Source organism: Cavia porcellus, unplaced genomic scaffold, assembly GCF_034190915.1.
Source record: "Cavia porcellus strain 051 isolate PalLab524CR breed Dunkin Hartley unplaced genomic scaffold, mCavPor4.1 scaffold_2, whole genome shotgun sequence".
Lineage (NCBI taxonomy): Eukaryota > Metazoa > Chordata > Mammalia > Rodentia > Caviidae > Cavia > Cavia porcellus.
In genome coordinates this window covers 114876623-114891869 of record NW_026947485.1, presented here as the reverse complement: position 1 = coordinate 114891869, position 15247 = coordinate 114876623, and the positions used below count along the sequence as shown (strand labels likewise).

At 38.6% G+C, this 15247-nt stretch overlaps 1 pseudogene; it reads left to right on the top strand.

Moving 5' to 3' along the window:
- The first annotated feature begins 5547 nt into the window (after positions 1 to 5547).
- LOC134473068 (olfactory receptor 2L8-like) lies at positions 5548 to 12355 on the top strand (annotated as a pseudogene).
- The last annotated feature ends 2892 nt before the right edge of the window (positions 12356 to 15247 follow it).

Sequence of the window (15247 nt, the reverse complement as noted above, 5' to 3'; positions counted from 1 at the left end):
TAACTATTTAAAGACACTAAAAAATAACCACACATTTAAGACAGGAATAAGTATTTATTTATTTATATGAATATACGTGGTTATCTGTGCTAACATAAATATTTCAGTAGTAGCACAAGTATGTGAGCAATTATATTTACATGTATGTATATTTGTGTATGTGTTTTATCCTGCATAGGCAGTGTGTTAGGAATGTTCCCTTACAATCTCTGCATCTCATTTTTCTCCCCTATAGAAGTTCACAATAAGTGTCTTCCTGGAGAGAATACTTTCATGATTAGACCCAGTCGCACCCTAGAGAAACCCTGTCTCATTTCTGGTGAACACATGTGAGGATGGGCACAAAGTCCACGCCTCTCTCCATCCTCCCAGGCAGGACCAAGTCCCAAGCCACATCCTGCTGCTTCTGTGCAACTAGACTCATCCTCAGCATCTTCCTGTGCACTCCATCCTCCAGTGTGAACATAGGATCTCCTGATGTCCATGGTCCTCATCTGGAGGGACGGACGGGATTCAAAGTGAGTGGGACTTTGTAAAATGGGGTTCCTATGTACACAGATTTTTTTTTCTGTATGAAAATGTTCTTTCATAGTATTAAAGGAAACACCTGGTATGGGTCAGTTCCTGTGGGAGGAGCAGTGTTCGAGTACTATGTGCACAACAAGCTGCAAGGAAGTTTCTGTGCTTGTCCACTGGTACATGGATAACCAGAGATGCTGAACTGTGTTCATGAAATGAGGTGCTAAACATCAGATCTGATGTGGCATTGTTTATGCTGCCCCATGTTTCTTTTCCAGATCTTAAAGTGACTTGTCATGGACAGCATGAAACTTACAGAACTACTTACAAAGTGATGAAACTTGCTGCAGTGCTCATTGCATTAGTAATATATAGCATCAGATTTTCTCCTCCTGAAAATCATATTTCTCACTCAAATGAAAATCAATTGCATATGTCTGCTGTCATTGTTTCTAATCAAGTTCATAAGTAATGTGTTCTCACTTTTTTCTTAATTTTCACAGATTAAACAATAATAGAATAAAAAAATTCAAAATGGCAAATAACACTGCTTTACTTATATCAAAATACATTGGGAATTCACATTTAGAGCAATGTAGTACATTTAAAGATGCTATGTTTTTATATTACCGTTCAAATACTTGTTAAATGTACATTTTTAATCATTTCTATGGACATAGTTCTGTAGAACTAAGTACATTTTTACCATTGCACATTTTTTAACCATCATACATATCTGGAACATTTATAGCTTAGTAAACTAAAAGTGTGGAATCATTAAATAACACCACTCTTATCCATGCACTCAGTCCCTGCATTCCCCCTTTCATAAATGATTTCTTGGATTTTGACTGTAGAAAGTACTTCATGATGTGAATTTACAAAACAAGTGTCATTTTTCGGTTGGCTTGAGAAAAGGTTACCTGCATTTATCCACTTTGTAGTATGTGTCACCATTTGTTCCCTTGGAAAAACTGAGTATTCAATTCTGTATGAGTAATACACTTTCTTTATGGATGCTTCTTTGTATCAACAATTAAACTGGCCCTGCCTTGCAGGTAACATGAATTACGCTGACATGAAAATGACTAAGAATATCTCTAGTGCACATCCAATGGTGGACTGAATAGAGTTCATTCAAATTCTGTTCCACTTTTGGAGTGATCACGGTGATACTTTCATTATGACAGTAGTATTTTTATCTCTCGAAAAAAATGATACAGATGGGTAATTTCTTTATATCTGGGGAAGAAGTAATTTCTGATTTATTTGTTTCTTTAATGAACACTTTACAGCTGAATGTGCAATGCTATTATATTGTAGTTTTGATTTCCATTTTCAAATTTATGGCTCATACTGAGTACCTTTCAGTGTGTATATTATCCATTTGATTGTGGAGGAAGGGGTTGACACAGGAAGAGAGATGGTCAGCCCTAGAATTTAAAGAGTGAAGTACTATGACTTTCTATGGTAGGCATATCATAACTTGACTTCGTAATAAAAGAAACTTACACTGAAACCTAACCTAAAGCAAGACAGACTGTGGTGTTTTGAAGCAAAGACTGCAAAACAAGATATGTATTTCCTCAAAATGGGTGCTCACCTGCTGAAATATTAGAGACAAGTCTGAAAAAATAAATATTTAGGAATAAATATATGAATATGTGAAACTACTCATAATATAGGCTGGGCTAAAATATGTCCTTTTACAAATATTTTAAAGCATGTATTTAACATATATCAGAATTTGATGTCATATGTTAGTGAGTAGCTGCAAAACATTCATACCATCTGAAGTTACAATAAAGTACAAATTTGCTATGAATTTTCATATTTCTTACAAAACTGCATCATAAATTGGTTTTGTGAAATAGTCTGAAAAGAAAGTGACTTTCATTTACTCAAAATTGGTTCATGAAAATTTCAAAAATATAATCAATGAACAAATGGAAAACAATTGCACTAGGAAAGTTTTCAGACTTGGTAATGATCCACACCTATTCATTGTTGCCTGTGTCTTTAGGGTTTGATGATAGGAATGTAACATGGAAAATTCCACTCACTCCTCCACTGACTTCATCTTACTGGACCTGTTCCCTATTCAAGGGTTGGTCTTGTCCTCTTCATGCTCATCATCCCCATATGCCTAATAGCCCTGGCTGGCAATATGGCCATGGTCCTGCTCATCCTCCTGTACATACACCCACCTCCCCACTCCCATGTATGTCCTGCTAAGTCAGCTCTTCCTTTATGAACCTCATGTACATCTTCATCACTATCCCCAAGATGGCTTAAAGTTTTCTATCAAGAAGCAAATCCATCTTTTTCATCAGAGTGGGTTCCAGGCTTACTTCTTTGTGGCTTTAGCAGGTGCAGAAGCACTGATTTTGATGTCCATGGCCTATGACCATTATGTTGCTATCTGCTTTCCTCTGCACTACCCCATCTGCATGAACAGAAGAGTATGTGTGCCGATGGTCCTGGTATCTTGGACATTGGGCACTGTAAACTCCTATGCTCACATAGTATATGCCTTTTATATCCATTATTGCAGGTCCAGGGCCACCAATCATTTCTTCTGTGAAGTCCCAGCCATGTTGCCTTTGGCATGTAGGGACACCAGCATCTATGAATACACTGTGTTCTTCAGCACCATCATCTTGCTCGTTCTCCCTTTCATTGCCACTGTGTCTTCCTATGGGAAAATTCCCCTTGAGGTCTATCACATGTGCTCACAGGAGGGCAGGAAAAAAGGCCTATTCCACCTGCACCAGCCTCCTCACCATGTTGACTTTCTACTATGCACCATTTGCTTACACTTATCTCCACTCAAAGTCACTCTGATCTCCAGTTGAGATCAAGGTTCTGGGTGCTTCTTTACACTATCTTCACTCCAATGCTCAATCCTTTTATCTACAGCCTGAGGAACAAGGAGATGTTGGAGGCTATGGGAATATTTAATGGGAAGTTCTTTTCTGGAAAAAGTAGGTAATTTTTTGTCTCAGTATGTCCACAAATGGATATTCACTAGACAAATGATTAACGCTGAGGCCTCTTGAATTAATTTTAATGTGTAGAGTAAATTTTAGTATTTGTTATTATAGTTATGTATTCTAGACCATAGAGTTCATTCTTTTTTGCCTCTGCCAAATCAAAATAATGAACCATTTTGGTTTACTTACATGTGGACAATATTTTATTAACATGAAGAAATATAATGAAAAATGCATTTGAAAGTCTTTGAAAAATTTAAGACCGTGAAGTGTGATCAAAGGAATCTCAAACTCAAAGGCATGATCTTCAAAAGAATGATGGACAGTATATACACAGTCTCAATAACTATGAGTAAGATAAAATTAACATGACTACTATAGAAATTGAGATGATTATTAGCAATTGTTTAAAATACCTCCATTTCACCAAGCTAGAGAATGCACATGAAATGAATAAATTGTGAGATATAGATAAAATACTATAATTGATCCAAGAAGATACAAAATCTCTGAATAACCTATAACAGACTAAGGTATTGAGATAGTAATAAAAGCCTGCCCATTATGACAGCCTCAAGGAGTGCTGGATTTACTACTGTTTACTAAAGAACATTGGGGAAGAACTCATGCAAGTACTCTTCATTTCAGTGAAATAAAAAAAATGGAGTATTGTTAATCCATTCCTAAAAGGCAGTGTTACTTTGATTCCATAGATGAACAAAGACGCAACAAAAAGGAATACCACAGATGAATCTCATTAATGAATAAACATGTAATGAACCTCAGCAACTCAAAGAGGATACAAACCATTAAAAAAGCAGATATCACAACTCACTTGGCTTCATTTCATGAATGTAAGGATGGCTCAGCATTTGAAAATCAATAAATGTAAAGCATCATATAAAATGAAATAATGACACAAATCACAGGAGCATAACTAACCTTTGAGAAGCTCCAACAGTTGTTTATAAACTGCAACAACTGTTCATAGAAAAACATTGAAAATATGAGAATAGAGGAACCTCAACTCAATCTTATAAAATCATCTCTGAGTCACTGCTACATATTCTGTATATTGGCGTTTGAAATGAAAATTCATTTCATTTGAAATGAAAAAAAAATATCACACAAATTTCCAAGTATTCCATACCCTTGTCAAAATTTAATTTCTGTTCTGTTTCTTTGATAACATTTTCCTACTGAATGTGCAATGGCATCCCACAGTGAATTCTCCTTTACATTTTCCATGTGGTTATTGACCCTGGGCATCTTTTGAAGTGGCTGCTACACATTTTGATGTCTTGTATGCACTCATCCAGAGCACTGTTAATGTTCAATACTGAGGGAGTTGTTGGAAGAGAAGGGCTGATGCTCGATACTTAAACTCGAGAGAGGAGTCACTATGACTTTATCAGAGAGTTCTGTGACAGGAAGATTCAATTCCATATTTCTAAGCAAATGAACACAATAATGGCATCTTAGGATATTTCAAATAAAGATAGACACAAATTTCTAAAAATAAAATACACTTTCTTAAGAAGATTGTTAGCCTCCTGCAAGTTTGCTGAAGAAGTATATGTGAAAGCAAGAGGCCATGCCAGGAAAGTGTTAAAATTTTATTCATCATATACACCTGTAATGTATATTTACATCAACTTTCTATGCATATGTTGTCAATAATGCAACTTCAGAATATCATAATTTCTAAGATCATGTGGGGAAGTAAACTTTTCTCACTCTCATGAGATTAAATCAGAAATACTACTATTCTACAAACTTATATTTCTTAAAATTGTGAAGGATATTAAATAGATGTTTCATAAAATACTAACTTCTCAGGAAGAAAATAAAATTTATGCTTTTAAAAACAAGTAAGATTATTTACTTTTAAGTTTTACAATTTTATAAATGGATCAGATGCTAATTACCATAAGGGATTTTAAAAATTGGATAATTGTGTTCTATACCTATTCATTGTTGTGTTTGTCTTCAGAATAATCCACATATATATATATGCAATGAAAATTACAATCTGATGTCCACTGATATCAGCCTACTGGGGTTGTTCCCCTTGTTAAGGGTTCTCCTTGTACTCTGCATTTTTACTGTCTTTTTCTTCCTAATGGCCCTGGTTGGCAACCTGTTCATGGTCCTGTTCCTACACCTGGACACCCACCTCCACACTCCCATGTACGTCCTGCTCAGTCAGCTTTCCCTCATGGACCTCATGTACATCTCCACCACTGTCACCAAGATGACGTGATGGACCATGAGAAGATGAGAAGCAAAAGAAGAGACACAGCTGGGGTAAGAAGTAGCCCCTACTCTTCTGATGGGAGGAAAATAATAGACTCTTCTCTGTAAAAGGCATTTATTTACACATTTTTAGAATCAATGTCATATAACAATCTGTTGTCTTAGCAACTCATTGTTTGGATTTTCTTGGGAGCTAAGAGTTCTCTGGCCTGGAGCAGCTTCTTCATGTGGCTTGCCCTGGGAAGTCTTTGCTCTTGGGATGGTTGTGCCCCAGCCCTGCACGTGCCATCAGTTTCCAACTTCAGTAGCTCCCAACAATTTCAAGTCAGGCAGTGGATACTATGTAGACCTCAGAGGGAGAGGCTTTGGGTCAGTGGAGCAGCCACCTCTATGATGGGTCAATGTTGCTCCTGTAGGAGCTCTGCCTTTTCACCAGGTGAGAACCATGCTCACCCCTCAGCTCCACCTGCTGTCACTGCTATCACAGCATGAATCCAAGCCTGTCCAGCTCCAGTCTCCTCCACTGGATGCAGTGGTGTCACAGATTCTTTCAAGGTAAACATATGTGCACACATGAGAAACACGAACTAGTTTCTCTGTACAAGTTGCTTGAGAATAGATGCCAAATTTTACTGCTGGAGCAAAACTATATGAATCCTGTCAACTGGAATGATTCTTCTTATTCCATGTCTGCTCTGGGACACAATTATTAAGAATTTCAATATGACTCAGGTGGAGCATGTAACTTAACAGTTTACCCATTTGAGTGTGGCACCCTGTGCAAGTACACAGGTCACATGACCTGAGGCCAGCTCTGTAAAGCACAAAATACCTGTGTAGGAAGGGAAGGATGTTGTACAAACATGAAAAATAAAAAGAAATTCAGATATTAAAATCCTAACTTCCATAGTCATAGTGTTAAAATATAGGATATTTTGAGTTAGATTATTCAGTTATAATAGAGCTTTTACAGTGAGCGGGGTTGTTGATGTGACTATAATACACAACATAGTTTAGAATCCTTTGGTTTATAGGAGGAATTTGAAATAGATTGGATATATAGATGAGAGGATACCTAGAATGCCGCAACAATTCAGTTTTAATTAGGGCTTGTAATGGAACAGACTTAATACAGGACACATAATTTATAGGATTTATTATTCTCCCCCAAAGTGTCAAATGCAGAAGAGTATAGTAAGTATATCCACACACTGAGAATCAAAGAATCCAGCTGAGAGTCTGCCTTGCATGGCAATGTCTGGCAGGGATCCAGCTGAAGAACTGCAGCCCATGGCGGTGTCCTACATGGGTCCAGCTGCAGGCCTAGAGCCCATGACAATGTCTCATGCAAGTCTTTGTCAAGGACCTGCACTGGGCAGAACCAGAGATCAGTGGTGGAAGCTAGCCAGTCTGTGCCAAGGTAATGAAGGATATGTGGCAGCCGTCTGAAGATCTGCACTGGAGCCAGGAAGTAATGCCCAAGGTAAGGACCAGCTCCTCTGAAAAAAAAAAAAAAAAAACACAGTCATCTTCAGTGACAGTGAGAACCAAATCTCCTCTGATGATGACAACGTCTGAGTTCACATCAGGAAAACCAGCATGACAAACTTCTCCAGGAGATCAACAGCACCATTTCCCCCTCACATTCTATTTTTTGGCTATTGGCAACAATCCTCAAATGGGCCTCCCACATGCAGAATCGTGCTGATTCAGGTCAACTGAGTGTTTAAAGTTGACCATTAGTTAATCCACCCCTGGTCAACTTAATAACCAGACATATTTCTTTATAGTCTCCAGCAGAAAATCTGTGAACTTATGCAGTTTTAAATTAAAAAAAAAGCAATACACGTATAAACATTTCATATTGCAGTAATTTCCATATCAAAAGCAAATATTCAAAAGTCGCTCAAAATTCAAGGTTCAAACAATAATATTTTGTTTAAATAGCCAGATTACAAACATGTATCTCAAAACTACATTAAAACTGTGTTAGTAGAGGTATTACAATCATAGTTCTTGCTTTCCATTGACTTTTAACAACAGGGCATGCACTAAGAAATGCCCCAAGGGAAGTCTTGTATTTCAAATACATTCTTTCCTCCTGGTAAAAGGCTTCCGGTCACTTTTTAACTCTCCTCTTCTCATCAGTCACTTTCTCTTCCGTTTCATTCATAGAAACCCCAGATCCACTGGGTCCTTTCCTCTGACCAAATGATTCAAACCACTGGTTATTCAACATCAGAGAAATGACCCCACTCTCAGTACCAGTTTTGTTGTAGTCAGGTCCACAAGGAAACACATTTAATACAGGACACAATTTATAATGTTGGGGGAAAATGTCCTAGTCAAACTGAAAGAAAGACTCTTCACATTAAAGACATAAGAAGAGAGCACTTAGCTTCAGGCTAGTGGACTGTTGAGGTATCATTCCCAAAGGCAACCATCAATGAGTTTACTACGTGTTTAGTTTATTTAACATGTAGCCATGGGAAGTGCAAAGCAATCAGCAAACCATTGCATAATTAGTTATAGGGGTTGAGTCATATACTGACAGGCAAGCTAGCCTTGAGCAAATTTGTTGAAACAAAGGCATCACTCATCATAATGTAGAAACATTCCTGGAATGAGGGAAGGGTCCCCTTTCCGAGTGAGTACACCTGAAGGTGTCCTGGGGCACCTTATTGTATAGAAAATAACTGGCTCAGTGATTATCAGAGGTCAGCAAGTAGGCTTCAGGCCTTGTAAAGGTCAATTGAATTCAGCAGAAGAAACTTGATCAGAGATGGGTAATTGCTCTCTAATTTGTACCATGAAATGCTTATAAATTTGCTAGTTTATAAATGTTCTTACATTAATTATTCCCAATAATAAGATTATTTCATAATATTCACCTAAAATGTCAAGTGCCGAAGAGTATAACAGATCTATACACACACTAGAGAACAAGAGAATCCAGCTGAGGCCCTGGATTGCAAGGTGATGTCCTGCATAGATCCAGCTGAAGACTTAGAACACAGGACAATTTCTAATGCAAGTCTGTATCAAGGATATGCACTGGGAAGGCCCAAGTCAATGATGGAAGTTAGAAAGTCTGAAACAGCAGGATGAAGGATCTGTACCAGCTGCTGTGAGATCTGCACTGGAGCCAGAACAAGGTGTTCAAGATAAAGACTAGAGCTCTGAAAAAGAGAACTGAAGAGTTCAGAGCAGAAAATCCAGTGTGACAAACTTCTGCAGGAGAATCAACAGGACACTGCCTTAAACCCTCCAGTGATCTGTTTATGCTGTTGGCAGCAATCCTCGGATGAGCCTTCCACATGTAGAACCCTCTGATTCAGTCCAGCTGGGCATTACAAGCTGACCGTTAGTTACTCCACCACATTGATGCTAGTGACTACTCAGAAGATGACAATGCTGAATTAAAAATGGGAACAGTAAAGTTAAAACTGAGGAGCTTTCAGTTGAGAACAAGGACCCGATTTACGTGTAGAATAGAATCCATGTTGTTATTCTGTGGCAGAAAATGAGTGTCGATTTTGCCGATGAATTGAGACCCTGAAGGAGACTGGGACTGAAGATGGTGGATACTTAATCTAATGGAGGAAATACCAAGGCAGTCACACATGAAGGCCATGAATACTACCTGATGTTCCCAATCCAATTTACAATAAGATTCAGGAGCAAAACACAGAGCAGAATTATGTGAAGTTTGGCCAGAAAGAACTGTCTGTAACATTGTGGGAAATACAGTGTGATTTCTGAAAAAGAAGCCAATATATGGCCTCAAAAAGTGAGTAAGATGACATGAAAGCATCCCAGAACTGGACAGACAAACTTGTTTGAAAGACTGAACTTTGCAAAGAAAATATCAGGATGTAGTGGTCATTAGGGAATTACATCTTAATGAAATGTTGTGACAAGATCTCCCATTCTGGCACTTAAAAGCTTCTGAAATTGTGATCCAATGGGCTCAAGTTCTTGTCAAACCTGGCACATATATTTTTACTATTCACATTGTGTTGGATTTTCAGGCACACTGAATGCAATAGCTGTTGAATCAATGGCCTTCCGTCCAGATTTCCTGGGAGACCTCTTGAGAGGACAAAGTGTGTAGCTGTTAGGAAGTACCATCAAAAATTCAGTGGAAACCCCATAAAGTTGGAAATTCAAAGATGTCTGTTTGCAATTTTTGCTGAGCAAAACTGAAGTGACCCAGGGCAAGGGAAGTCAAATATGCCATAAGCGGCAACATCAGAGAGGCGAGGCTGCCCACGACCTCTGCAGCTCAGGTCTCATCATAGATTGACCTGTATGCAAGGCGTGCAGTGCCCTAATTTATTTACTGTCCTGCTGGATTTTGGTCTTGTTAAGTCGGATTCTTTTGTATCCCCCGTTTCCTCTTTTTAGGAATAGTGATGTTTACTCTGTGCCATTATAGATTGGAGTTACATTTATTTATTTACTTACTTATTTTTACCTTTTATAGAGGTGTTTACATGTAAGAGAAAGAGACTTGAAATTGAACTTTCTAAAAACAATGAAATATTTGAAACTTTGGGGAAGAAATTATTGTATTTCTCTTTATATACAGGATAGCTACATGTAATTGTGAACTTGCTGTTGTCTTTATTTTAAGGTTAATTCTACTTTAAGGAGATATGTTTGGTAAGAAGCTGATGGGAAGTGGACTCTGACCATTTATCCAGACATGTGAACTGCAGTGGACTAAGAAAGTCCTAGCAAATCAGTGAAGCACACTCCTGGGTGTGTCCTGGTGCATCAAGGAGGTGTGAACTTGGGAGGTACACATGGGCCTTCACCTGTTTTTCTCTGACACTGTTCCAGTGTCTGCTTTCATCCTCTGGGTAAGCTCTGTATTCCAGCTGCAGTCAGGCTTTGCAAATGCTGGCTCTTAGGATGTCATTGACTGGTCTCTTTCAACTGAGGACAGTTATGATCTTAAATTTCAAGCATCAGCAGTCTCACCTGTCTTATTCATACTGATTTGATCCATGCTTTCTCAATTTCCTCACTTCCATGAAGTGAGCAGTTTTTCTCCAGTTCTTTGCATTACAACATAATAGACACTGGCCTCACATGACTCTGAATACTCAAAATGTGTACAATAAAAAGTATAATATAGTTTAATAAGAAACATATATAAGAGAAATAAAATAAATTAAAAACAAAGTACGAGTATAATATTAATTTTATACCAATTATAGAAATCATAATGTCACTATAAGTCTATTGATATATTAAGAATAATATGTGAACAAATACACAATATATACAATTTAATTATAATTATAGACTGTAAAGTTCATTACATTTTTAAAATGTTATATGATAATATCATTTTGGGTTTCTTTTTTATTTTTTGAAGGGTATAAAGAATCAAAATCAGGACCTTCTACTTCCCATGCAGGCACTGCCCTACAGAGCTATATTCCTGTTTGCTATAATATCATTCTGAATAAAAAACAATTACTATAATATTGCAGAGTAACCAGACATTATTTAAATCATCACTGTGTTTTAATGCGCTACTAGAGCCTTCAAGTTTCACAAGTGCATCCTACCACATCTCTATCAGGCCTCACTGATCCATAGCGTTCAGCTAAGCAACGAAAGAGAAGATGGAGGAGGCAGAGCAGGGACTCCGGGATCAGTTCTTCTTGGAAGAGAACATCTCAAACACTCTTTACATGGCCCCCAGGACTTCCTTGTTCTGCAGGCTGTGGATGAACAGATTCAGCATGGGGGTGAGTATGTTGTAGAAAACAGCCAGGATCTTGTCTTCTGCTGGGGAGTGGAGACTCCTGGGCCAAAGCTAAGGGAAGACAAAGGGAGCATCGTATAAGATCACCACCATCAAGTGTGTGGAGCAGGTAGTAAAGGCCTTTTTCCTTCCCTCTTGGGAGCGCATGTGAAAGACAGCAAAGAAGACCTGTCCGCAGGACATGTGCCTGCTCCTCAGCCATCTCTCTCTCATGAACCAGATGTACATTTCCAGGGCTGTCCCCAGCATGGCCTTCAGTTTCTTCTATGGCCATAAATGCATCTCCTTGCTGGGATGTGGGTTATAGAGTTTCTTCTTCCTGACCATGGCAGGATCTGGAGGGTTACTCCTGGTCTCCATGGCTTATGATAGATTCGTTGCCTTCTGCCACCCACTCCATTACCCTGTCCGCATGAAAAGATGGGTGTGTGCAAAGATGGTCATAGGATCCTGGATGCTGAGCTCCCATCAACTCCCTTGCACACACAATCTACGCCCCTCATCTCCTCTACTGCAGGTCCAGGGCCATCAATCACTTCTATGATGTCCTCAGCATGCTGGCCCTGGCCTGCATGGACAACTGGGTCCATTAGTACACTATTTTTGTGGACACCAGCTGGTTCCTCCTCCTCCTTTTCCTAGGCATCACCACTTCCTATGGACAGGTCCTCTTACTGTCTTCCACATGCGCTCTAAAGAGGCAAGGAAAAAGGCCTTCACCACCTGCTCCACACACCTGATGGTGGTGACCTTGTACTATGCTTCCTTTGTCAATGCATACATGCCATATAAATGCATGTCATGAATAAGATTTTCCTATTCTCGTGGTATGACCTTAGCTTTCATATTTAATTCTTTAGATTTACTAGTAATATTTCAGCAAAATATTTCACATTTAAATAAAGTGTATTTCTTTTTTAGAGGGCTTTGTACAACAATATTTATCTGAAACATCCTTAAAGCAGATGCCATTACGATGCTCTTTTTCTTAGAAATCTGCAATGGAATTTTATTGTTACATGCCTCTTTGACAAAATCATGGAAATCTACTCTAGAGTTTACATTCTGACTGTCAGCCACTCTTTTTTGATAATTTCCTCAACATCAGATCATGAATAGTTCACTGGGAGATTGCTCAGAATACATCACAATGTGTAGCAGCCACTTCAGAAGATGCTTGTGACCAATAATCACCCGGGAAATGCAAAGTTAAATCTCAGTGAGATATGATCGTACAATCAGTAGGAAGTGATATCAGAGAAATAAAGCAAAGAAAAATTGTGTTTTTGAGAAGATATGGAATTGTTAGAAGTCTTCATGATTTTTTTGGAGTCATTTCAAATGTGACTGCTAAAATGTAGAAGACAGTGGAAGTGGCAGAGATTAAACTGGATGTGGATATGAAGCATCTTTGTCTGTGAAGCTTTGGGAGGTACAGCAAACACTCAGATGGGTGTTTTTATGCCCTTTTCTTAGCTTCATAATTCACAACAACCACAAAGCAGAAACATCTTCATTCTTCATCCGTGGTTGCAGCCACAAAACAAATGGTTTGTATGCACAATGTAACAGTGTTTCATTTTTAAAGAAAAAAATATTGACAGGTGTTACAACTTAGAAAGTGTCTGAAGACATTACACTAAGTGAAAAAAGTACATAAAAAGGACATATATTGTATGAATTCACTTTTCTGAAGTGGAAAGTGTGGAACAATGGGTGTTATGGGATGAGTACACAGAGACAAGAAGAGATGTGACTTAATGAGCAGAATTTAGCTCATATGACGGAACATTCCAGATGTGGAGTTAATACCTGTGCCACAGACTAGATTACTCCAAGAAAGAACATGCATGATGTCACATGGTTACTAGTACCAGAAAGAAACTGAGTCTAAAGGGGCCGAGAGACATTGAGTAAAATCTCCCAGCAGCCCTTGTGTGGGGATGCTCTGAGCTTCTGTCTGCTCACTGTGCATTCTGCTGTGGAAGAACAGCTAGAGAGAAGCCAGGGAGAAGCCTTTTCTGTGCATGAGGACAGTGGGAATGAGGAGCATGAGTCTATAAGGTGCAGGGTAGAGGTGCTCTGTGTGGAGGGAAGTGAGACTTGGAATTCATTATCAGCACGGTGAGATGCCAGTGCCCTGCAGTGGTCCTAGTGGTGACCCTAGAACTCACATGGGATGCTGTGGGTGCGGGAGCGCTGGGAGGAGCAATGCATGGAGCAGAGCTCTTGCCAGAAAATAAGAGCAGCTAGAGCTCACACTTGCTTTAAAAAATGAGAAAGCTGTGCACCCTGAAATCCCTAATGCCCAAGACCCGGGCACCTCTGCACAGCTGGCTTCCCATGAAACACAGGACAGCATCCTGTGAATCATTCTTTCTGTTCTTCCTTGTGCAGTGAGCACTGCATGCTGAGCTCATAAAAAATATACTGCTGAAACAAACAAATGTGAGGCTCAGAAAAACTTAGTGTTATGGTTCATCCTAACAAAAATGGTCATCTAGGTTCCAGAAATCAAACTTCAGCATAATTGCCATAAAAATGTAGGATGTAAGAGAAAGTTGGGATAATTTCTATATGTCCTTCTTTGATAAAATAATTAAATTCAAATGGTAAAATATTCCAGAAGTTCTTTCAAGAAATTCATTTCCAATAACAAATATGAACACAGACAATTTTAAGTTATTGAACTCTAGTGGATACTCATCCTCAAGGAGAAAGAAAGTTTGCATTTACAGATTCTTCACAACTAGAATCTAAGTTATAATGAAAATGGATTCATAGCAGTCACTGTAGCTTTTTCATTTCCTATGTGGGAATGGTCATTCTTTCATAAAGTGTAGGAAATAAATCAGTGACTGCAAGATCCTCTACATGTGGGCTTGAGGATTTTAATTTCTGGGATGTTGGTGTGACAGCTGAGAGTCTGATTCCTTTGATGCCCAGCATATTTCTCCTTTAGGCATGGGACATTATTCAGTGCATCAGGGACACACAAAGCATAAGTCTCTTGGTTACATTATAATTTGAGAATATTGCTTCTATGTTTAAATTCAGTTTAAATTTAAAGTCTCCTATGACTTTCCTAAAGACAATGTTAAAACGTATGCATCTTAAAAATAATCCTAACCTGGAAGAATCTGATCACATAAGTGTAGCAAGTGCAGGGTGTAGAATGTAGTTGGTGTAACTTATTATTAATCCATAAACACCTTTAAAAATAGTATGACAAAGACCCAAGATCAATATGCAGTATTTCAAGCTTCACCTATTTCAGTTCCAGCAATGCCAAAGGACAGCACAGAGTGGATCCTCAGTAAGGTCAGTCGCCATTGTCCATACCACACTGACAGATTAGAAATCACCAAGTCTCTTGGAAACCTGCTATCTTAACCAAAGAGACAACCCTCCAGAGCATGCACTGCAGCCTTCTGAAAGTTTCCTCTAATTCCTGGTATGTTCTAAAGTCATGTTCACATTTTTCAATTTGTTGTGAAATTTATTCTCTTTATTCTCTGTGCAGCAGAAAAGGCTTCCTTACAGGAAGAAAATCACATTTCCAAAATACTCGCATTAGTTCAAGCTGGCCCAAAGCCATTCAGGTCAGTAACAGCATCTGGACTCATCTGGTCTGAACTTCTCCAATGAGTGCTTTGAGAGAGGGAGGAGCTCTATAAGATCACTGTGTCTTGCTCAC